General features: G+C 42.5%; 1 protein-coding gene across 4 annotated transcripts in view; it reads left to right on the top strand.

Moving 5' to 3' along the window:
* LOC111869011 (Ig-like and fibronectin type-III domain-containing protein 1) overlaps positions 1-23,209 on the top strand; it is a 631,957-nt gene that overhangs the window by 108,284 nt on the left and 500,464 nt on the right. The window contains exon 2 of one of the 4 annotated variants that reach the window (XM_033753255.1): positions 13,255-13,311. The exons of the other annotated variants lie outside the window; for them this stretch is intronic. The gene's annotated coding sequence lies outside the window, so the exon portion shown is untranslated. The remainder of the gene's footprint in view (positions 1-13,254; positions 13,312-23,209) is intronic. 4 annotated transcript variants of the gene reach the window in all.

Below are 23,209 nucleotides of genomic sequence, written 5' to 3'. Positions count from 1 at the left end.
TCTTTTGCCGCTCCAACATTGGGATCGTGGGCTCGAATCCTGTGGGTGGCATTGATGGAAGATTGTGTTCATTCTTTGCGTTTTCCTGTGTAATTAGAGTCCTGCAACGGGCTGATCCCCTCCCCGATGAACCTATATGAAATTTTTAATGATTTCGAAACCTGGAAACGCTGAAAGTTTTTGACTGCGTGGTTCTGTCGTATCATAGAGGTAGAAGAATTTCAAGGTTGATATGTAATTGACATTCCCTGCAGAGATAAGATTTTTATCTTATTCACAGCCTCCAGACCGGCTCTGGGGCCCACCCAACTTCCTATCCGATGGGTACCGCGGACTCTTTCCACGGCGGTAAAGCTTCCGGAGGGTGGAGCTGACCGCTCATCTCCATCTGGTGCCGAGTTTAAGAATGGTGAAGCTATACCTCCACTCCACCATATGTCTTCATGGCGTGGTGCTTAATTAAGCACAGGGACAACTTGCCCTTCACCATGTAAGATAATTACGTACAGCCTACGTCACACAAATAATTCTGCATTTCGCCCACAGAATATACGGTATTTCTGTGTTTAATTGTTTCTTTATGAATGTAAATATTTATTATTTGGAAGAGTTATATCTCCTGGGATGTAGAGCCGTGTAATCTGCTGAAAGTCAACAGATGTTTCGGAGAAACATATTGCCTCCTTCTTCAGGGTCAGAGTAAGCTGAGCTCTGCTTGCTGCCTGCTATATGATAGTTTATTTCGTAACTTAATTTTCGGCTCTGAAGACAGGGGCAGTATATTCTTCCGAAACCTCCGTTTGCTTTCGTCGAGCTACCGCTGTGAGAACATCAAGTTTTGTGTTTGTTACGAGTAATAACGTGCTTTCTGTGAAAGATGCAAGAGGCTCCATGCTTATTTCAAGGTTTTTCATTATTGTTCTGTCCAAAATAGCAGTCGATTGGCTGGAGATCCTGAATTTTCAAGTTCGTTGAGAGAAGTAGTTCACGGATTTTTAGCATCTCTCCATGTTTTGAAATAGTAAAGGTAGGCTTTTGAGATCAGCATGTTGTCTTCCTGTCTGTGAATCCCCCCACCATCAACTTTTGTTACGTACAAGTATATCATGGCACCTGAACACATCTCAACGGCGTACTTCATGAATCCCTCAAATCAGTATGTGTGTATCCCTTCTGCCGTTCCTAGGCAAAGGCTCGGTAAAGTGTATCCTTCCTTTCTTTGCTAGGCAACGGCTACAATTTTTCGCGGCAACGAATACATGCAACAGTGCATATCTTGACGACAAATGATGAATTTGGGGTTGTGACCAGGTTTAAACTTATCTGAGAGCCCCTGATACCTCAGAAGCATAAAGTCTAAGGAGATGGTATAGTTACATCAGTCCTTACGTCTATGATGTACGGGTATGTATATGTATTGAAAATTTCAATACTGGAGAGCCGTGAATCTTCAGAAATGCGTTTAGTATGTTTGATGTGTTCAAAATATTTGCTAAGCGAAATTTTATATAATGTTATACAGTTTTTATTCTGTAAGTCTGGTTAGGCCGACTTAATTTGAATATCGTTGTTTCTGAGATAGCCCCACGCCTAATGTTTTTCCGAGTTTATTTTTTAAAAAGCGCCGTGTTTACAGTAACGTGCCTGATGCTATCAAGGTGGAATTTTATTTGATGACGCAGTAAATGTCAGATGCGAGTAAGCTACTTGTCTTATGAAAGGAATCGATGGACCATTAATGTTTTCCTTTTCCCAAGGTAGAGAAACCCGTTTTCTATGCTTCCGAGAATATCTATCATAATCTATCATATTCGTGCAGTTTAACTTTTCTCTGAAGGGTTTTCAGCCTTCGTGGAGTAGCGCATGCGCAAACTGTACTCTGGAACAAGGGATGTCTTCAGAATAGACAGCTCTCGGAAGCTGGCCTCAGTCAAGATTAAGATAAAAACGACACACATCCCACCTATGCAAGATATAGTTGTATTTTTTGTTTGATGTTTATTTAATGAAATCATATCAACTGCAGTGTTTTTCATCAATAATTCTGTTAAACTGTTTAGTGTCATAAACTGCAAGGATCGGGAAGGCGGAGATTGTGCCAAAGATTATCTTGAACGATTAAAGAAAGAGTTGTCCGTAGTTTTTTTTTTTTTTGGTTGTCTGGAAACATGGAGATAAGGATATGATAGTTTGGATTAGTGTTTCTCAATCAGTGGTACTCGTACCCGTAGAGATACGCGAGGGAAGTCTGGGGAATACGTGAATACAATAGAACTGTCTGGATTTTTGTTTTAGGTTTTAACAAGTAAACATTTTTGTAGGATGCAAAGTTTATAGACTATAGGTAATTTGTTCTAGGCAACCGGCTAACTATTAAATTGTCTAAACAGATATGTTGCATTGGTAGAAAAATTTGTGTTTTGAAAATTTTAGGTACTTGGAGTACTTCAAAATATTTTATTAAATTGTACTTCTTATAAAGAAAAATGTGCTTCTTTTTGGAGTAATGAAAAATTGAATCGGTGTTGTTTGTGAGGCAAAAGAAACTTCGTTACAAAACGACAGACACTCGGACATTGAATGCTATGGTTTGAATGTACTGTCACATGTTAAATGTCTAGACATGGGATGTGGATTAGTAATTCGATTTAGTGAACTCTTAAAACTCGTAACTACAATTAATCCCAGCGCTACCATTAATTCACGCACTGTGCATTTCACTACCGTACGTACTAACTCTTCTAAGTCTGTTGTGTCTACATCAGCCGTCGCCTGGTAACGGGACGGACCTCACAGAAAACACCGCTTTCAGCAATTATTTTACTGTTGCATACGTAAGTGTGTCTGCGGTCACGTGACGTTTATTGAACCATCGCCTAGCAAGTGGGGTGTTTATAGGGCCGTGTCCTAGCAACGGCTGTCACTGATGGCTTAAAAATTCTGGCTTTCAGCCGACGTGCCACACTATGTTACGAATACTAATTTAGGGGACTCTATATTAAAAACTGCGGTGAATTAGAAATATATATTGAGAAAATTTTAAGTACTTAAGGAAACCACGAATAACCTGACTCGGGCTTAATCCATAGATATATTGAGTGGTGTCTGGGAAGCCATTCAAATCAGCTCCTCTACTTATTTAAAGTCCGTCTACTCTACGAACCGCGGTACGTCATACCTTGTATGGGCAACCTTACGGAAGAAAATTTCTTTTTAAACATGTCTCATATCCCACCGGCTTATGAACAATTGAAGTATGTTTAAAATAGAATCTAGTAACTTTCTAATGATGGCGTAATGGTCCAAGTCACTGACGATGACGCAACCTTGTTCCCACAGTAAATGGAGTATATTTAAAAGTACCTTTACTACCGGAAGGCGAGCCCGGATATTTCAGTAGGTATGTAGACTGTTACGGACTGGACACGAGTGCCAGTAGGGTAAGAGAGATCTCTGTTCTCCACGGCGTCCAGCTTCCTATCCAGTGGCTCCCTGAGGGTAAAGCGGTTGCGACGTGAAGCTGACAACTCACTTCCATCCAATGCCCAGATTAAGAATACGTGGAGCTATACTTGCATTCCTCTATACTCCTTTATGGCCAATCACAGCGCCCCCTCGAACACTGGAATCCTGTGTTCGATTCACACTCAAGGCATGGATGTCTGTGTGCGCATTTATTCTGTGTCTGTGTTGTCCTGTGTGTAGGTTGCGGCCTGTCGACGGGCTGATCCCCGTCCAAGGAGTCCAACGGACTGTGTAAAAAAAGATTACAAAACCGAAGACGACGCCAGGGCCCAACTAAGGGCTGTAGAGTCATTGATGAATGAATGAATACTTCTTTATTACTTTGTGCTTAATTGAGCAAATGGACAACTTTGTAAGGTTTACTACTACATGAAGGGGGGGGGGAACAGAATACAAGTTTATTATATTTGTAATACTGTAAAGTCAATTATTATAATTGTCTGCGCCCGTTTTAATCGTACTCTTGCATAGTGTACAATTAATTTTCTCCTTGATAAACTTATTTAAATGACAAATAACACTGAATAAGCACGCGTAGGGTAGTTTGTGTATTCAAACCCTATTTTTTTTTTTAATTCGCTTAGTGGGGGGTGGAGTCCAACTGGGTCCACTCGGCACGGCGGCCAGAGACTGGCCTATTGTAGCCTGCCCCGGGTGATTATGATGATGGAGAATTTGGTGGAATGAAGATTGGCATGGGAAACTGAAGTACTCGGAGAAAACCCGCCCCAGCGCCACTTTGTCCACCACAAATCCCACTTGACCAGAACCGGAATCGAACCTATTCAAATCCTACGTCATACACAAACATATGATAATCGGTAAATGTTTTATATAAACAAACCGCTTTGCCTTCGGCTGAAGTTTTGCATGATTTACGTTTGTGACCATGTTCCACATCGACAGGCTTAAAGTAATACAAGAAAAAGATGCAAGGTCGGTGGTTTAGGTCGATGAAAGAGCTTAACGGGTTTTCCTGGTCGAGTGAGCACTTTCGTTACAGATTTTCAGTTTGTGGAGATGGAATTTATAAAGGCCATGACCCATTTCGAAGCGCGTAGCAACTTGTTCAGGTAGCACATAAGCCTCACGTAAGTCTAGTAATTTGAAAACACAGTACATTTTGTGGAATTAATATATTTGTTTGCCGTTTCGTGTGAGGTTTATTAGAATATACTTCTTAATGTTTAATTGAAGGAGGAACGTAGACTGAGTTGTTTGAGAATAGCGTGTTGATAATATTTGGACTGGAGAGAGATGAAGTGACACCAGGTTTGAGAAAACTGCATAATGAAGAGCTTCATAACTTGTACTCTTCTCCAAGTATAATTAGAATGATCAAGTCAAGGAGGATGAGATTGGTTGGGTACATAACACAAATGGGGAGAAAAGGAATGCATATAATATATTGGTGGGAAAGCCAAAAGGAAAGAGACCACTAGGAAGACCAACACGTGTGTGGGTGATCAATATTAATATGGATCTTAGAGAGACAGGATGGGATGGTATAGATTGGATTGAACTAGCTCAGGATAAGGACCAGTGAAGGGCTCTTGTGAACCTTCGGGTTCCATAAAATTCTGGAAAGTTGTTGAATAGCTGCACAATTTGTGTCTCACCTCCGTGAGTGAGTGTTTAATTGCAAGAAACTAAAATTTATTATTTTTTAGCAAAAAAATTTATTAAATTAAAATAAAAAGTACTTTTCATTAGTTCATTAAATATAAGCATGATATAATAGCAACTCGTCTAAGGGCAATTATCGGAAATCAAGGTTAATGTGACCCCGCTGAGGTGCATTGCTCGCACATGCGTACATCTGTTCACGCCGCCTTCCGGTCATATGTCTCACACGGGGAATCATCACTTATCATGACGCTGCACTCCCTCTTATGGGCGATGCCTGATTCGCCTCGATGTTCATTTATTGCGGATATAACGATGCTGTTTCAAAGATGACCTATCTACAGACAGGTCTAGACGTCTGAATAGCTAGAAATTATTCATCCGTTTTCATTAATATTCACATAAAAAGGAGATAGGATATGGAATTTCAGATTCTCACAGCGTGACTGCGAATGTTACTGCCCCTCAGGAAGTGACACTCGGTGATCTGGTATATATTTAACGCCGTTTCGGAAGAACGTGCATCTGCGGAGTAGAAGGGTAAGCCGAATATCGCTTATCTTCCAGTCTGAGGAAGGAGAGAACAGGTTCGTCTGAAACGTCAGGAATTGTCTACCAGACTACACGGGTTCACATCCAAAAAGACAGAAACATTTAAGCGATTACAAAGTTTAGACCTTAATGAGATTTCTATTTTACTTAGGCCTACTGAGACACTTTTTACCCGACTTTCATTATATTTAAATAATAAAAGTAATCTCATGAGAGCAGGTCACGGTAGCCGAGCGGTCTAAGGCACGTACTGTGTTCGCTCGCCCTGAATCCGGGATCGTGGGTTCGAATCCCACTCAGGGTATGGCTGTTTGGTGTGTGTGTGTGCGCGTGCGTGCGCGCGTTTTTATGTGAATGTGTGCAGATAGAGGCCTTGCGACATGATGATCACCCGCCCAAGGATTCTTACCGAATATCTAAGATCTAGTAAACCGAAGTGAAACAGAGAGTTTCATGGAGGTAGGCCAAGGCCCAAATTTGGGGCTGTAGCGCCAAAGGAGGAAAAAAGATCATGAGGTCAAAACGCTGTCTGTGTCTCTGTGAATCCCACCCTACCAACTTTTGAATTCTAAAACAAATCTTTATTAAACCTGGTGTATATATCATGACAACTGAGCCCATGTTAACGGGCTGTTTGTATGTGTATCCCCTATCGTTGCCAGGCAACAGCTCAGTAAAAAAGTTACCGCGGTAACGACTATACACGCAACAATAGAACAGTTGGAAGTGTCGTTTTCTACGCAGTCCGTGCCGTATGAAAGGAAAGTAGGCTATTAGTTCTTCCTAGAACTTATGGCTTGTATCGTGAAATGCTCTTGTTGGATGTTGTTAAAGTGGTATTCCAGTTGCATGTGATTTTGGGGCTGCTTTTGACTTACACAAAAATTAAAATCATTCACTACCTTATTGATACAATACCGAGTTCGAGTGACATGACAACCTTTCTGTAATTCTGGAGCTGAAACTTGCGAACAGGAATGATATCTCTTCATATCATGCCCATCGAATAAATAACACAAAACAATATATTTTTATCAGATGTCATCACACTTCCTTTTTAAAGTCGCTTAGTGGGGGGTTGAGTCCAAGTGGGTTCACTCGGCACGGCGGCCACTGATTGGCCTATTGTAGCCTGCCCCAGGTGATTATGGTGATGGAGAATTTGGTGGAATGAAGATTGGCATGGGAAACCGAAGCACCCGGAAAAAACCCGCCCCGTGTCACTTTGTCCACCACAAATCCCACTTGACCAAACCCGGGATCGAACCTGGGCCGCCGCGGTGGGAAGCCAGCGACTAACCGCTTGAGCTATGACGCGGCCTTGGCGTCACACTTGCTCATGTACTAGTTGTAACATCTTTATTTTCGGTTCTAGTTTTTGGATTGATGAACTTCGGTTCCGCCTGTCACGGTAGCCGAGCGGTCTAAGGCATGCACTGTCTTCGCTCGCTCGAAAGCCGGGATCGTGGGTTCGCATCCCACCCAGGCCATGGATGTTTAGTGTGTGTGTGCGTTTTTCTGTGTTTGTATACAGGTAGAGGCCTTGCGACGAGCTGATCACCCACCCAAGGAGTCCTACCAAATGTATAAGATCTAGAAAACCAAAGTGAACGGAGAAGTTCATGGAGGTAGGCCTAGGCCCACTGGGGCTGTAGTTCCAAGGGAAAGAAGAAAGAAGAAGAACTTGGGTTCCATTTACATTCTGGTTTCTACAGAAAGATGCATGACTCCAGGAGATGGATGTGCCGTGTGGAAGGAAGCGATTTGTGTGCAGATTTATAGCGGCAGTGTCGAAGTATTGCGGAGCGCTCGCCCGGTTATGTGCTGCCAGATGATACAAGCCGGAGGTAAACTAAATTCACGGACGCGAAGCTAAATATATTTGATACCATTCAACAACGTCCATACATTCTGGGGTTCGTGGCGAAGGAGCAATGCCAAGTCAATAATTCACATTTTTCCTGTCATAAAATTAGGAATGTAAATCGTTAGATTAGTCGTTAGCTTATTATTATTTTTTTAACTGAAAATGCAACATGATATATAGAGTCCTATATGAAGGTAGAAAAGGTAAATTTCTCCCTGTGATTAATTAATTAAGCGTCACGTTATGAAGACCTAGGATAAACGGAGGTATTGCTCCGCCGATCTTGGACTCGGCACTAGATGGATTTTGGCTGTCAGTTTCACGCCCCTACTGATGTAACTCCAGGGGTTGGTTGTCCGGTAACCATTGGATGTGAGGTTTGGTGGACGTCAGAGACGATCTGGACGCTGTGAGGAAGAGCAAAATCTTTCCCGTGCAGGGAATCGAACCCCAGTCGTCCAACCAGCAACTCATCACTATGGCGCATGAGCTGGCCCGGATCTTATAGGCCTAATATACAGGGTGTCCCATGAAGAAAGTTCAGTATTCTGTGAGTTCATTATATCGATCATTCTAAGGAAAAATCTATATATGGGTACATGTGTCCTATTCCGAACGGTTTCCGAGATAGAGCTGTTTCACTGTACGGTACTGTACAGTACAATGTACAGACGAGCAACACGCCATGTCCTCACACGAGTTGCAGAGTGAACTGGTGTTGACGGTGGAATTTTCGAAAATATATTATACTCATTAAACTGTACCAACTTTGTCACTTGAACAGTAAATACCGGTATTAGAAACAGTACGTAATATCTCTTTCTTATCAACAGTTTTGGAATTGTATGTGGAATAACTGTATCTCGGAAACCGTTCGGAATAGGATACATGTATAAATACATTTTGTGCTTAGAATGACCGAAACTGTGACCTCCCAGAATATTGGCCTTTTCTCCTCAGACATTGTGTATGTGTATATGTATGTATATAGGGTGTTCAGGACGGTGATACTTTGAATACTTGTATAAATGTAATAGTAAAATGCACATATGGGTTTCAGCCAAAATGGAGGCTTTGAGTTGAGTTTACAGTGGTATTTGTTTGAAGTGAACTCATATTAGAGAGATGGTTTCATGTAATTCTATGGTTATTATATGGGCTCTAGCCGGGCTTTCAGTTTCTTATGCGTTGCTGTGTGCTTGATAAGAAATTTGTTCCTGTGTGTACCTTCATCTCCGATAATAGTCAACTGATTACGACGAAATATTGTATTGTGGGGTCTGCACTAAACGCTCTTGGAGAATATAAGTTCGGCTTTGACTTGATCACTGTAAACCAAACTGTACATTAAACCAAAGTATAATGTTACTCGTATTTACTGTTATCAGAGGCAGTTCAGTGTGTACGATATCGATGCATAATTGTTAATTAAATAACAATTATGTTCCGATATCTAATTTATGGCCAGAGGTCCCGGGTTCGATTCTCGGCGCTACCAGATTTTCTGAGAAGTAGTGGATCTGGAACGGGGTCCACTCAGCCTCGTGAGGATAATTGAGGAGCTATTTTAAGGGAATAGCGGCTCCGGTCTAGAAAACCGAGATTAACGGCCGTGGGGATTCGTTGCGCTGACCAAGTTATACACCCTATCCGCATAAATTGGCACTAACTTCACCGACAAGCGGCGGTCGCTTGGTCGGTATAGTTCAATTGCGGACTACAGGCCACGGAGTTTGATTTTAAACAGAATTTGTGTTTAGTTTTTTGTGTATGCTTTTAGTGCATACACAGTAAACTAAACTACATAAAACAATGAAATATCTGTCAAATATACAATGGTAGTATCCTACAAAAGCAACTAACAGCAAAAACAACGATGTACCTAAGGGCACAGAAGACCAAGTGTGCAGTGCAGTGGTCTCCCCCAAAATAAGAAAAAAGTTGCCTGATGATGTTCCATGTGTTGCCGAAACATGTTGCAACAAGGAATGAATGTAGAAGTTTAATGACATTTTAAAGTATTCAACCAACACTTTTAGTGTAATAAATATATGTTAGTGTCTTTTATACGAGTTTATTGTTCAATTATAGACGGTATACTTTTTTTCCCTTGGACTACAGCCCCAGTGGGCCTAGGCATACCTCCATGAACTTCTCCGTTCACTTCGGTTTTTCTAGATCTTACACATTCGGTAGGACTCCTTGGGCGGTTGATCAGCTCCTCGCAAGGCCTCTACCTGTAGACAAACCCAGAAAAACGCACACACACAAACTAAACATCCATGCCCTGAGTGGGATTCGAACCCACGATCCCGGTTTCCAAGCGAGCGAAGGCAGTTCATGCCTTAGACCGCTCGGCTACCGTGACCGGCGGAGACGGTATACTTACGAACTAAAAATGATGCCACAATGCAACAGGATGCCGAAGTATAAAATCGAAGTACATAAATCCTTGGTAAGCCGGGATAGCTCAGTCGGTAAATCGATAGGCTACAGGCTAGACGGCCGGGGTTTGATTCACGACAGGTGAAAGTTTTTCTTTTCTCTACATCTCCAAGACCAGCTGTGGGGCCCACCCAGCCTCCTATCCAATGAGTACCAAGGGCTCTTTCTCTGGGGGCAAGCGATTGGTGCTTGAAGCTGACCACCAACCCACTTTTGTTGCCGAGGTTAAGAATTGTAGACATATACATGCACTCTCTCGTATGTCTTCATACCATAGTGCTTAATTAATTAAAACAATGGAAGACTTTGCATTTTTTAAATAAATCCTTGACATTAGTTCCAACCATCACCATCTGTTGGTCTCGGAAAAATTCTCCCCACAAGAACGCGGCGAAACTTATCCAGCCGTTCTCACATTACAGTATATGCCCATTCCGACAGGACAGTATGGCTACATAATTCATGACGCTCCCCCCCTCCCAGTTCCCCTCACCACACGTCAGCTCACCTTGCCTTCATGTACATCCCCACCCACCCCGGAAACTGAACTGTGGCCCATGAATTATTCACGACATTTTAACCTAGCAATATATAGCATACCTAAAATCCCGTTTCGCATTCACAAAATACACAGAAGTTACAAATTCGAGTTACATATATATATATCGATTGGAAATAACTCACTCGAGTTATATTCCCAGAATGAAGCGGTTCTTTTAGGGGCCATTGAACACGTGTAATGTTCATGATTCTCCTCTCCCTACACAGATTCACAAATTGAGATGCCCGTTGATTCTGAGGCATTGATGTGTTAGAACTGAAAATGAAAATACAGAATCTTTATACAAAGTGAACGCATTATTCACACCATTCTGGTCTAATTCTTGTGAAAACGGTAATGAACATTCGGGTTCCATTAAATGTTGCGACATTCTTCAGTAGCTGCACAACTGGCGGCTTCTCAAAAAGACATGTCTCCAGTACCAATTATTATTTAGTGTATACTGTACGTATACTTATTCTTTTATTAATATTAATTCATATAATTGTTGTTGTAATTCTAAGTGTACTTTCGTTGTATTTACTGTGTGCTAGTATGTCCTTTGTTGGTTGTGTAGTTTTGTGTGCTGTGTTTTGTTTGAGTGTGGTGTGTTATTTTGTGTAATGTGTGTTATTTGGGTGTTGTGTATTATTGTAATACCACTGCTACCAGGCAAAAACCCATTTGCAATTTAAATAAATAAATAAATAATAATAATAATAATAATAATAATAATAATAATGTCGTCACGTGTCCATGGAGTTAGTTGAACAAGAAAAATATCTTTGTCACTTGGATTGGTTAATTGTTTTTCGTCACGAAAATATTAATTTCTCGTCTTTACTGATGAGCAGATCGTGTCGTTGACATTGTTACGACCGACTGATACCTTTTCTTAAGTACCTTGACCCTTCCGTTGTGGACACATTTGATATGCACTAAGATCGGTGTAAAAGGTCTCTCAACGGTTAAGCTGAGACATTTGTAGATTTTCGACAAGAAATATATTGGTATTCTCTCTGTTCTATCTGCACCGCTCATAGGACTGGAAAGATAGGGTCGCCATTTTGCAGTCCAGCATCCATTTTGTCGCTTCCGCCTTGCGGTTAAGGGGTTTATGTATGGGTGTGTGGCAGTTTGTTCTTTAGCTAGAAATTTGACAGTTATATATTCATGTTACATCCGCTGGACTTTGGATTTATAAAATCTCAAGTAGCTGTAGGTTACATACGCGTCTCTAAGCGCAGACCCTCCCCACACATTCAGAAACGCGCGCACGTACATATTCTTATATAAACGTTCACACGCAAGCACGCCCGCACACACGCATATAACAAATATTACACGTTACCATGGAAATGCAGTAACAAACGAAAATGGTTTAAATAAAAGAATAACATGCTTGTACTAAGGGACAAAGGAGACCGGAATTCTCCCATGCTGCATATTTAAGTTCTAGGACGTCGGCAATTATTGATTTATGCTTGTTTCGTAGCATTCAGTGCATGTTTCAGCAGTAGCCTGCCGACACAGTGGCCGCGCCGTTTAAGGCATGAACCGTCTTCGCCCTTTTGAACACTGGGATCTTAAGTTCGAATCGCACTCAAGGCATGGATGTCTGTGTGCGTTTATTCTGTTTGTGTTGTTCTGTGTATAGTTAGAGGTCTTGCGACGAGCTGATCCTCCGTCCAAGGAGTCCTACCGACTGTGTATAGGATTAACTGCAAAAACGGATAAATCCCAACAAAGGGCTTGTAGAGCCATAGCTAAAGGGATGTCCAGCCATAAAACACGGCCCTGATTCCACATGAAGGGTCACTCGGAATAAGCAACTTTAGGAATTAACTCTCACTACTGTTATGTCAGCCGGCCACATGAAATGTGTTCGCCCGCTCCAATACTGGGATCGCGGGTTCGAATCCCACTCGAGGAATGGATGTTTGTCTACGTTTATTCTGTGTCTGTAGTGGTCCTACCCACTGTATGTAAGATTAAGTATCTGAAGAGAAAGGAAATGTTTTGCATCATAGTATCTTTGTTTCACTATGAACGGTTTTACTTTTGCTAGCAAATACCTGAAGTTTTCATCTGACATCCTGAAGTAGTTTTTTTAGTCTTCAGGTCTATCATTTCTAATAAAGTTCAATAAATTTAAATGTGTAAATCTGTCTGTACTTAACAACCAGTTCTTGGCCCACATTTCCCTCCTTTTTCTATTCTTTTTTCTCCCGAACACACCGCATTCATCTAGTATTATCACTGCTGCTGCAACTTGCTTTGATGAACCCATTCTGGATACAGAAATGTACTAGCAAAGTTGGGAGTCAGCTGATGCGTTTGTGGTGAAATTAATCCGAGCCCGGCTCCCGAGTCAAGCTCGCCGAGCCGGACTCGCGAGCCAGACTCGTACGTGTATGGGCCCCTTAAGGCTGACAACCTTACCGCCATCTGTGAGCCGACTGTCTAGAAAATGTGGGAGCCTCGACGTCTCACAACCCTATGGGTCTACACAGTCTGTTACAGTGACAGCTTTAGATTATTTTTTAACATTTACCTGTCGAAGATGGTTTGCATTCTTGATAAATGTTCGTGCTGTGACGAAACACCCCCAGTCACCGGACATTGTTGTAATTGAAAGTAAACCTGTTACCCTGTTTTCTGTACAGTCATCTTACATTTTGCTTCTTTCGTTTTGCAGGTGAGTATAGCTTCTGTTTGGAAACCTCTTCCTTATCTCCAGGACATGGTGAGCATGGTGAGTTTGCATTTCTTCAGATCGCCACCGTAACATGCTGATAATACGTACATAAGGAACATGCAGCTAACACTAGTTTTAGCAGTAATCTTCATCTTTGAGTTCCTTGGATTGATGCTTCTGGTATGGCTTCGGTATGGGTAAATTAATTTAATTAGATATACATCCTCTGCACCGAGAACATAAAATGGAAGCACAATGGAGAAGAATTGGGTATACGTTCATAGCGTGTTTATAATCCATAAACTATGCAAGAGAGTTCAACAAAATATTATGCAGAATGTATATTTACTAAAAGCTGAGTAGCGAATTTAATTTCGGTCCACGCAGTCCCATTTAACCACAGCATTACGCGAAGTTTAAACCGAACTGTAGATGTTGCTCGAGGAGAAATCGACGGACAAAGACAAGGCTGCGCGGTATAAAACAGCAGATCTTCAAAAAGCCTAAGTCTTTTATTTGAAACATTTTTTTTTCCTCTAGTATGATAGTGATATCATAAACCTCAACTTAAAATACAGGGTGATTCATATAGACCCGGCCCGACGAAATGAGCTGTAATATAAAATATACCATACAGATATTAAAGTAATTTACACATATCTTATCTTGGATTGTGTGCCGTGATCAGAGCAGGTGTTGAAAGTGTCCGCCGTTTTCAAGTAGGCATTAGAAACACTCGCTGTTCAACAGTGTACTCCATGACTGACGCCTGCGCACTTCAGACACGTTTCGGGATTTCCTTGACCTTGCAGCATAATGGCTGCCACTTGCCGGATCATGCGCACACCATTCGACTCAGCACGGCCCACGGATTATTATGTCGTAATTGTGAGCGGTTATATGCATCACCTGTGGAATTATTAGCAAATTCATCGGGCCGGTTCTATACGATTCATCCTGTATTTCAGTGCAGGGAGGCGTATTATCATGCTTGAAGGTAAACATCCAACGAATAAATTGTACAATGAGGTCTTGCAAACAGTTTGCGAGCGTGTTTTGATTTCCATCAAATTAGAGAGAGAGAGAGAACTGATATCGAAAACAACGTTGTCCTTACACGATATTAAATAACATGTTTTTGTAAATGTCCGTTAGCTAGACGGAAACATTTCTTTTGCAGTCATCACAAAATTAACCGTCAGGACTATGATGTATTTTAAATANTTTCAAATTTATAAAGTTGATTACATAAATAAGTTGCGTAGCAGTGGAACGGTTACACTAGTGGGTCTGGAACGGGGTCCACTCAGCCTCGTGAGGATAACTGAGGAGCTATTTCAAGGAAATAGCGGCTCCGGTCTAGAAAACCGAGATTAACGGCAGTGGGGATCCATTGCTCTGACCACACGACACCCTCTATCCGAAAAAGTTGGTACTAACTTCACCGACAAGCAGCGGTCGCTCGGTCGGTATAGTTCGATTGCGGACTGCAGGTCACGGAGTTTGCTATTGTTTTGTTTTATTTTGTGCCGTGATTGGTCAGTTCAAGACTTTTGGCGTGTTGTGAGTAAGTATGTAGTTACGACTTGTATAATTAGTTTCTTGATATACTCGTATATTGATACCAACGTGGTATTGAAGTGTATATGAAGGTTTTCTCTTGCGGGTGTGTCGATACTCAACTTTGTATGGTCTGCAGGTGTGGGTTTGCTACACTATCAGGCGACATTCTGTATAGAGGACGGATATTTGAAAATGATGTGACACTCGTCACGAAAGTAGAAACTTGCGCGTCAGGAGAGTTTATAGAGATAAGTTAATGTTATCCTCCAGAGTCCCTAGTGTGGTTTGCTGTGGCACGACACGGTTACTGCGGTTCTGCCCACAACACACGGCGCTTATTCATATGTTTGTGCCAATTTATGTGAGTGCGTGCGTGTAGTCTGACGTCAGTGTCAGGGCTGTGGTCTCCCTGCGGCTGAGCGTCGCGACTGAGGCTGGCTCTACTACGAGACAACGTTTGTGTCAAAACATGATAAGCGGGGACTACCCTGTGCACGGTCTTTTGTTCGCATGTTGCAAGGTCGTGTTGTTACAAAACTGGACGTGGAAATTGTTGTTCGAGCACGGGATCCAGAGGGAGGGGGAGAATTAATTGGATTATTTATATTACTTTATGGTGGATATTAATTTTGTATTCTTCTTCTTCTTTAATTGGCCTTGTAACTATTGACGTGGCTCATAAATAGTAAATAAGAGAATTACTTTATTGTTTTTATTATTATCATCATATTCATCATTATTATTATCATCCCCTTTATGATTTTTCTCTATTTCATTATCTGTTTTTCCAGGCAACCTTTCTCTCATTCATTTTATCCTCTTATTATTCCTTCAGTAATGAATTACTTGGACGTCCTGGCACCTGTATTATCCCTGTTTTCATAGCCGATCTTGGATTAATATTAATTAAATAATTAATTTATTTTATTGCATGAGGTGGGGTAAGACTGAGTCCACTTATTATTATTGTGGCTCTGCAGACCTTTGCTGGGCCTTGTCCGCTTTTTCAGTTTCTTAACCCTATACGCAGTGGATAGTATTCCTTGGACGGGGGATCAGCCCGTCGCAAGGCCGCTACCAACACAGACATCCATGCCTTGAGAGGGATTCGAACCCACGATCCCAGCGTTCGAGCGAGCGAAGACAGTTCATGCCTTAGACCGGGCGGCCACTGGGATCAGCTAGAGTACATTTGATACACCAGTCATTAAAGGGCCTATTGTAGGATTCCCGGACGATAGACGACCATTGGACAGTCGGTGGAAAAAGAATTCTCCGGGGAAACAGAAGTACCCTGAGGAAACCTGCCTCAGTGCCACTTTGTTCGCCACAAATCGCACGTAACCTGGCCTACTCAGTTAGACCCATTCGATAGAGTTATTACCTATCTCCGCACACCTACACTAACACAAGATAAGGTATACAAACCAAGCACAGCACGAACCATCTGCGAGAGTTAAGACAGTTTTGATAATATTTAGCTTCATGCAGAGATTATATCTGTGCGAAAAACTATTCATCAAATAATAAAAAATGAATGTTTTTTTTAATCTCTTTAAATTAACTAAATGGGTGTACTTTGAGCAGTTAGGCCCTGGTACTCGTAGATGATCAGCCATGAAATTAGAGACTTCATCACAGAGTCACAAAAGCCTACTTTTGGACCGTGTCTTGAATCAGCTCAGTGAGACTAAAATCTTCGAAAGAATTCCCTCTGAAGAAGGAAATGCAGGGATATGGATGAAGCTGTATAGAAACTGTAAACAGAATGGATTACTTTTGACTGCCTAAAGAAGCATGGATATAGTTATGCCGTACCTTAGGGGACAGAAAGACCGGAAAGCCAACGAAACGACGGTCTATCCAAATGTAAGTAAGACTGGAGCCAGATGATGCGGGCCATGTCGTGATATTGACGTTTCGGCAAAGGAAGACCTATTTTCTGTTTGTTCAGTCCCTTTAAGTTGTACAGGATAAACCCTCACCGAACGATATTTTATTATCGAAATTATTGTTTAACACTACTTCAGATATTTAAAAATGAATCCCTCAAAATTTCCATTAAAATTTTGTTTAATTAAAATGCGTGTTGTCCATAGCCCAAGCGGTTAGTCGCTGGCTTCCCACCGCGGCGGCCCAGGTTCGGTCCAGGGTCTGGTCAAGTGGGATTTATGATGGACAAAATGGCGCGGGGGCGGGTTTTCTCCTAGTACTTCGGTTCCCTTGCCAATCTTCATTCCACCAAATTCTCCATCATCATAATCACCCGGGGCAGGTACAATAGGCCAATCAGTGGCCGACGTGCCGAGTGGACCCATCTGAACCCCCCCCCCCCCACTAAGGGAATTTAAAAAGAAAAATAAAGCAAAGTATTTGGCCTTCAATCGGGCCACATGTCACCGTCAGCAATGTATCCAACAGTAGCCAAACTGGTGAACGTCCAGAAGCCGTCAAAGTACGACAATAGGGTAACGTTATTCTATTAACAGTTCCAACTTTTCATAAGCGTGTTGATATTCGCTTAGTTGTTAAGTGCCCTCTATTGTGGGAAGGAATTTGAATGAGCCGTGCTTGTTGACGTAAGACCACAACTAACTTACCGATAGAGAAGGGGCTGTGTTGATATTACGAGGGGGTGAGTACAATTCAGCGGCTATGTCTACACATACAAACTGATGTTGTGGGGGAAGGGGTGTTGGACATATGGCGCTGTTTCCAGTCGTGTGTTTCTGACTGCATCACGGTGAATAATTAATTGCGCTCATGAACACTCAATGTACACATTTGAGGCCCTTCTTCACCCCTATTGACATTCTGACTGCTGCAACTACCCACCCCAGGACGGCATGGCACTGTCTACGTGTTGCTTTGTCAAGGGCATCGACATACGTAAGTGCAAGAACGACAACTGCAGGGAACTGTCATACCGTTCGCTTCTGTAGTCATTCTCGTATGTTCTAGGTCGTGATGCCGTTTGTCTTGTAGGGGCCGCCGATGTTTTGAAGGAACTTGCAGCCCCTCGTCTTCGGGATTAAAATGCCCAAGTTAGGGAATTGGCAGGGTACAAGGGAGATGGTTATCGAGACCCATGTGAGGGGATAAGGAGATGGGGCCCTTACCAGATTAAAATTATGGGAAAAATTCTAAGTTCTGAACATTTTCTAGAATTTCTTTTTTTAATTTTTAAAATGTTCTGAAATTGTTTCATTCGCAAAGTTTTAGATTTTTTTTTTCAAATTTTATCCAGTCCTAAAATATTCTAAATTTTCTTTTAGAAAATATTAGAAATTTAGAATTTTTTGGTCAAATTTCGTATTTATTAAATTTGGAAATTTGTTCAATATGTAGTAATTCGATAATTTTATATTTAATGATAAGGTTAGGTTAGGTCGTGGCGTCAGACCGCCGCACAACTATCTTCCCCTTCAATCATAGGTCGGTCAGATTAGATTGGGGTATCAGACAACTGCACATTTGCCGTCTCATTTTGTCAGAGCTAGACCAGACTGAGTCTGGTTAGGTTAGGGTAGGTTAGGTTAGATTAGGTTAAGTTAAACCAACAAACTTGGTTTTTAATGAGTAATTGTTGATACAATCTGGATGCCTTTGACTCATTATCGCAGTATGTTGGTTAGAATTTTTGTATACTTGAACGACAAAATATCCGGTCTCAGCTAGTGGATTATTAGTCCGCGCCATAGCTCAAGCGGTTAGTCTCTGGCTTCCCACCGCGGCGGTGGGTCTGGTCAGTAGGGATTTGTGGTGGACAAAGTGGCGCTGGGGCAGGTTTTCTCCAAGTACTTCGGTTTCCCTTGCCAATCTTCATTCTACCAATTGCTCCACAATCACCGTCCCCTATTACCTGTGGCTGGTGCAATAGACGAGAAGTGGCTGAAGTACAAGGGATTTAGTACCACCCCACTAGCAATAAAGAAAATAGTGGATTATTATGTATTCTAATAGAAATTTCATAATTTCACTGAAGCTCACCAGGGAAATTCCTGGGTAGCACATTAAACGTAGGTTACGCTCGCATGCTCCAGAATATCTATATAATTTTTCAATCACAAGGCATCACACAATTTCAAATTTATATTTCATATGGCAGGTTCATCCCTTGAAAGTTTCTGTGTCATGTAACGCTTCAAACAGAGAGTCGTGCAACATATTTATAACATGAAGAATGTCGCCGTCTTGTATTTGTGGCGCTGTGTAGATCTTGTGTGAACAGACGTTTCGGAAGAATTTATGGCCTTCATGTTGAAGGTATCTCTACCCTGAAGATAGAGGCGATACATTCCTCCGAACCGTCGCTTTACACAAGATCTACACAGCGCCATATCCCAGAAGAGGGCATTCTTCATAATCACCGCTGTGAAAACCTCAAATCTTATGCAGATATCTAACACGGCTATCGCGAGGTAATTATTTTGCTGCGTAGGTACGAACACAGGAGTGAGTGGTGAAATATCTATCCGGTAAACTGTACGAACGGAGACGAAAGCATCCCCAGAACCGCACGGCTCTATTACACCCTTCGTGATCATTAGGGACGTAAGACTTCGTTGCAGCGTTTAATTGGCATGCGAGACCTCCCTTCGACTATCGATTCTCGTTTCCGATGGGTCGTATTGCTGCTTCGGGATCAGGAGTCACACCCAGGCACTCACGTCTTACGTCACTAAGGAGGGAAGAGAGCTGTTCAAGTATCTGAAATGTTTTTTTGAATAGGCTATGAAAGCAATTAGCTGTGAAGTAGACGGCTGCAGGCCGGTAGTTGGCAAGAGAACTCGGGCAGGCGCTGTTACCTTTACCGAACAAGGCAATTGTGATCTAAACCATAAAGAGAATGTAATATTGGGGATCCTTAACTGGACTCGGGCAAGCAAAGGGACTCATACGAGGACCCTCTGCTAAGAGAGCGAAGGAACTGTTGAAGTTAAATAGGAACCAGCTACGATGGGCAGTGGGACTACTTACAGGACACTGTCACCTCAAAGGACACCTCTTCAAACCGGGACTAAGTAATAGTCCTACTTGTGACAGGTGTCGAGAAGGAAACGAAACAGCCACACACATCCTGTGCGAACGTGAGGCCTTAGCTTATTTAAGATTGCGTCACTTGGGTCAGTATTTTATGGAACCAAGTGACTATTTCGACGTCCCCACGTACAAGATCCTGCGCTTCATTCGAAGTGCGGGATTGCTGAGGGGATAATCAGCAAGCAAAGGTACTCATACGAGGACCCTCTACTAAAAGAGTGAAGGATCTGTTGAAATTAAACAGGAACCAGCTACGATGGGCAGTGGGACTACTTACAGGACACTGTCACCTTAAAGGACACCTCTTTAAACTGGTACTAAGAAATAGTCCTACTTGTGAGAGGTGTCAAGAAGGAAACGAAACAGCCACACATATCCTGTGCGAACATGAGGCCTTAGCTTATTTAAGATTACGTCACTTGGATGAATATTTTATGGAACCAAGTGACTATGTCGACGTCCCCACGTACAAGATCCTGTGCTTAATTCGAAGCGCAGGATTGCTGAGGGGATAATCAGAAGGGAAGCACAACAGATCACTGTGGTCGCGGTGCAAGGGCCAAGAAGGCCCACCCTTTGTACATTCATTCATTCATCATTACTAAAACAAAATTTTAAAAATCTTACAACAAAACGGCTTTGTATAACGATAACACTCGAGACTCATATACAGGAAATGCTTGTTTCGAATCTCAGCCGGGGTATAGGCCTTGGCGAGTTTCTCTTTTTTCTGTAATTTTCTTCTGTCCATCGAAGTAAAATAGGGGTATTACTTCTATTAGGCCATGGTCGTTTCCTTCCAAATCCTTTCTGGTTCATAACTCTCGTAGTCGCACTTGCTAGATCTTGAAGACGTCGTAAAGTAACCCTGCACTCTAATTTAGTGTTCTTCCCTTAATCCGACAGACCAGGTTTCACACCCGTTTACTATTCACTTAATACAAGCATTGGCCACCGCGGCTGCCCGGGTTCGGTCCCGGGTGTGGCGAAGTGGGATTTGTGGTGGACAATGTGGCGCTGGGGCGGGTTTTCTCAGAGTACTTCTGTTTCCCCTGCCAATCTTCATTCCACCAATTGCTCCAAAATCACCCTCACCTATCATCTTGGGCTGGTACAATAGGCCAGAAGTGGCCGCAGTACAAGGGCCTTTGTCCCACCCCACTAGCAATAAAAAAATCTTAATTATTTCATTGTAGTTTATTTGAAGAAAACCCGGATGAAGAACACACGCTCTAACTCGTGTATAACATTTGTTTTTGTGATTTTTTTTTTAATTTCTTTGGGTGGGGTGAGACTGAGTCCACTTGGTACTGCGGCCACTAACTGGTCTATTGTACCAGCTCAGGATGATAGATGATGAGTGTGGAGCAGTCGGTGGAATGAGAATTGGTAGAGGAAATCGAAGTACTAGGGGAAAACCTGCCCCAGTGCCACTTTGTCCACCACAAATCCCACATTACCTGATCTGGGCTCGAACCCGGGCCGGCGCTGTGGATAGCCGGAAACTATCCGCCTGAGCTATGAGACGGTCTTTTATGTAAGCAAATACTTGTACTTTTTGTATTCTTGAATCGTAATGTTCATTTGCCCTCAGGTTTGGGACCTGGTAACGGGTGAATGTAAAGTCAATGAATCGAGCCGAATAATTCTACAAAGCAAATTCACAACTTGTTTGCGAATGTGATTTTTTTTCCCTTCACTGAATTTTCATTTCAGACGTCATGGGTCCTATGTAAACTCACCACGGGATGATACAGTGTGACCAAGCTTCATTACTTCTATTCTCACGCCAGAACCTCTGCTCTCGTATTTATCGAATTATCTGTACATACAGTTTTATTGCGGGCTTTGGTCTTGATGGTACAGTTTTCATGTAGGTCTTGTCTGACTCCCTCCCGCTGCCCCCGTCTCGCAGTGCAGAGCAGACGACATCTCCCCCCCCCGCCGACAGTAACTTGCAAGTATTGCTCCAGCAGCTCCACTACCAATCCTCATCCTCTTATGATCTACAGGATGTGTCAGAAGTTCAAAACCGTTAAAAAACTGAGTTCTTGGCCGCGCCATAACTCAAGCGGTTAGTCGCTGGCTTCCCACCGCGGTGGCCCGGATTCAATCCCGGGTCTGGTGAAGTGGGATTTGTGGTGGACAAAGTGGCGCTGGGGCAGGTTTTCTCCGAGTACTTCGATTTCCCGTGCCAGTCTTCATTCCACCAAATTACCCATCACAATCACCTGAGGCAGGTACAATAGGCCAATCAGTGGCCGACGTGCCGAATGGACCCAGCTGGACTCCACCCGCCACTAAGCGAATAAAAAAATATCTTAGCCTTGTCATAGCTCAGGCGGCTAGTCGCCGCTTTCCTACCGCGATGGCCCGGGTTAAACCCCAGGTCAGGTGATGTGGGGTTTGTGGTGGAAAAAGTGGCACTGGGGCAAGTTTCTTTTTTTCCGAATACTTCGGTTTCCCCTGCCAATTCTCGTACCACCAACTGCTCCGCATTCATCATCATCAACCATCCGCGGCTGGTACAGTAAGTCAATTAGTGGCCGACATACGAAATTGACTCAGCCTCACCCCATCCAAAGAAACTAAAAAAAAAAGCTGAGTTCTTAATTTTTAAGGAGGTTGTACTTTACGACGCTGTCGGCAGGTAAGCTCGATGGCGGTCAATGGCAGGATGGTAAGAGAATGATGAATCGGAAAAGGTTTGGAATGAAGCGGTCGTGGCATAAATCAAGGTACAATCCCAGCATTCGACTGGAAGGACTAATGAAAACCACGTAGATCTCTCGGGATAGTTGGATTCCTGGCCGATATTCAAACATAGCGTCTTCGGAATGTTACCTCTACTCTGGCTCACTCAGTGTGCTTAATGTAGTCAGTACGAAATCATNTCTGCTGGCCATAATTTCTTTAGCCTTCTTCGTTGTTGTTGTTCCAGTAGGGGCTGCAGTAGTGTACTATGGTGTCCTAGTTTATCGTGATGTTTTATGCTTTTTTCTTGGATGACTTCTTTGATGAATGGTACATTGAGATCGTCATGTAGGGTCTGATTAGTCACATACCAAGATGCATTTGTGATCATCCGCAGTAAATTCAGACATCAGAGTAAAGTCTGGTGAAATTTTTATTTGTCCTACAGAACCATGAAGGGAATTTCAGTATATGATCCGCTAAAGCCATAGTGATGACATGCAGTATGCTGAATAAAGGTGCCGTTAAGTACAGTACTGGATTGCGTTTCGCTTTGTGAGTGCTCGAGTTGTGGCATTTCTTATGAATCTGCCTGAGTACGATTTACGTAATTAGCAGGAAACATGTGGAATATGAAAACTGGATGAACCGGACG

The sequence above is a fragment of the Cryptotermes secundus genome, unplaced genomic scaffold (assembly GCF_002891405.2).
Source record: "Cryptotermes secundus unplaced genomic scaffold, Csec_1.0 scaffold70, whole genome shotgun sequence".
Classification (NCBI taxonomy): Eukaryota; Metazoa; Arthropoda; class Insecta; order Blattodea; family Kalotermitidae; genus Cryptotermes; species Cryptotermes secundus.
Note: the sequence above shows the minus strand (reverse complement) of the source record. Positions and strands in the feature narration are given on the sequence as shown.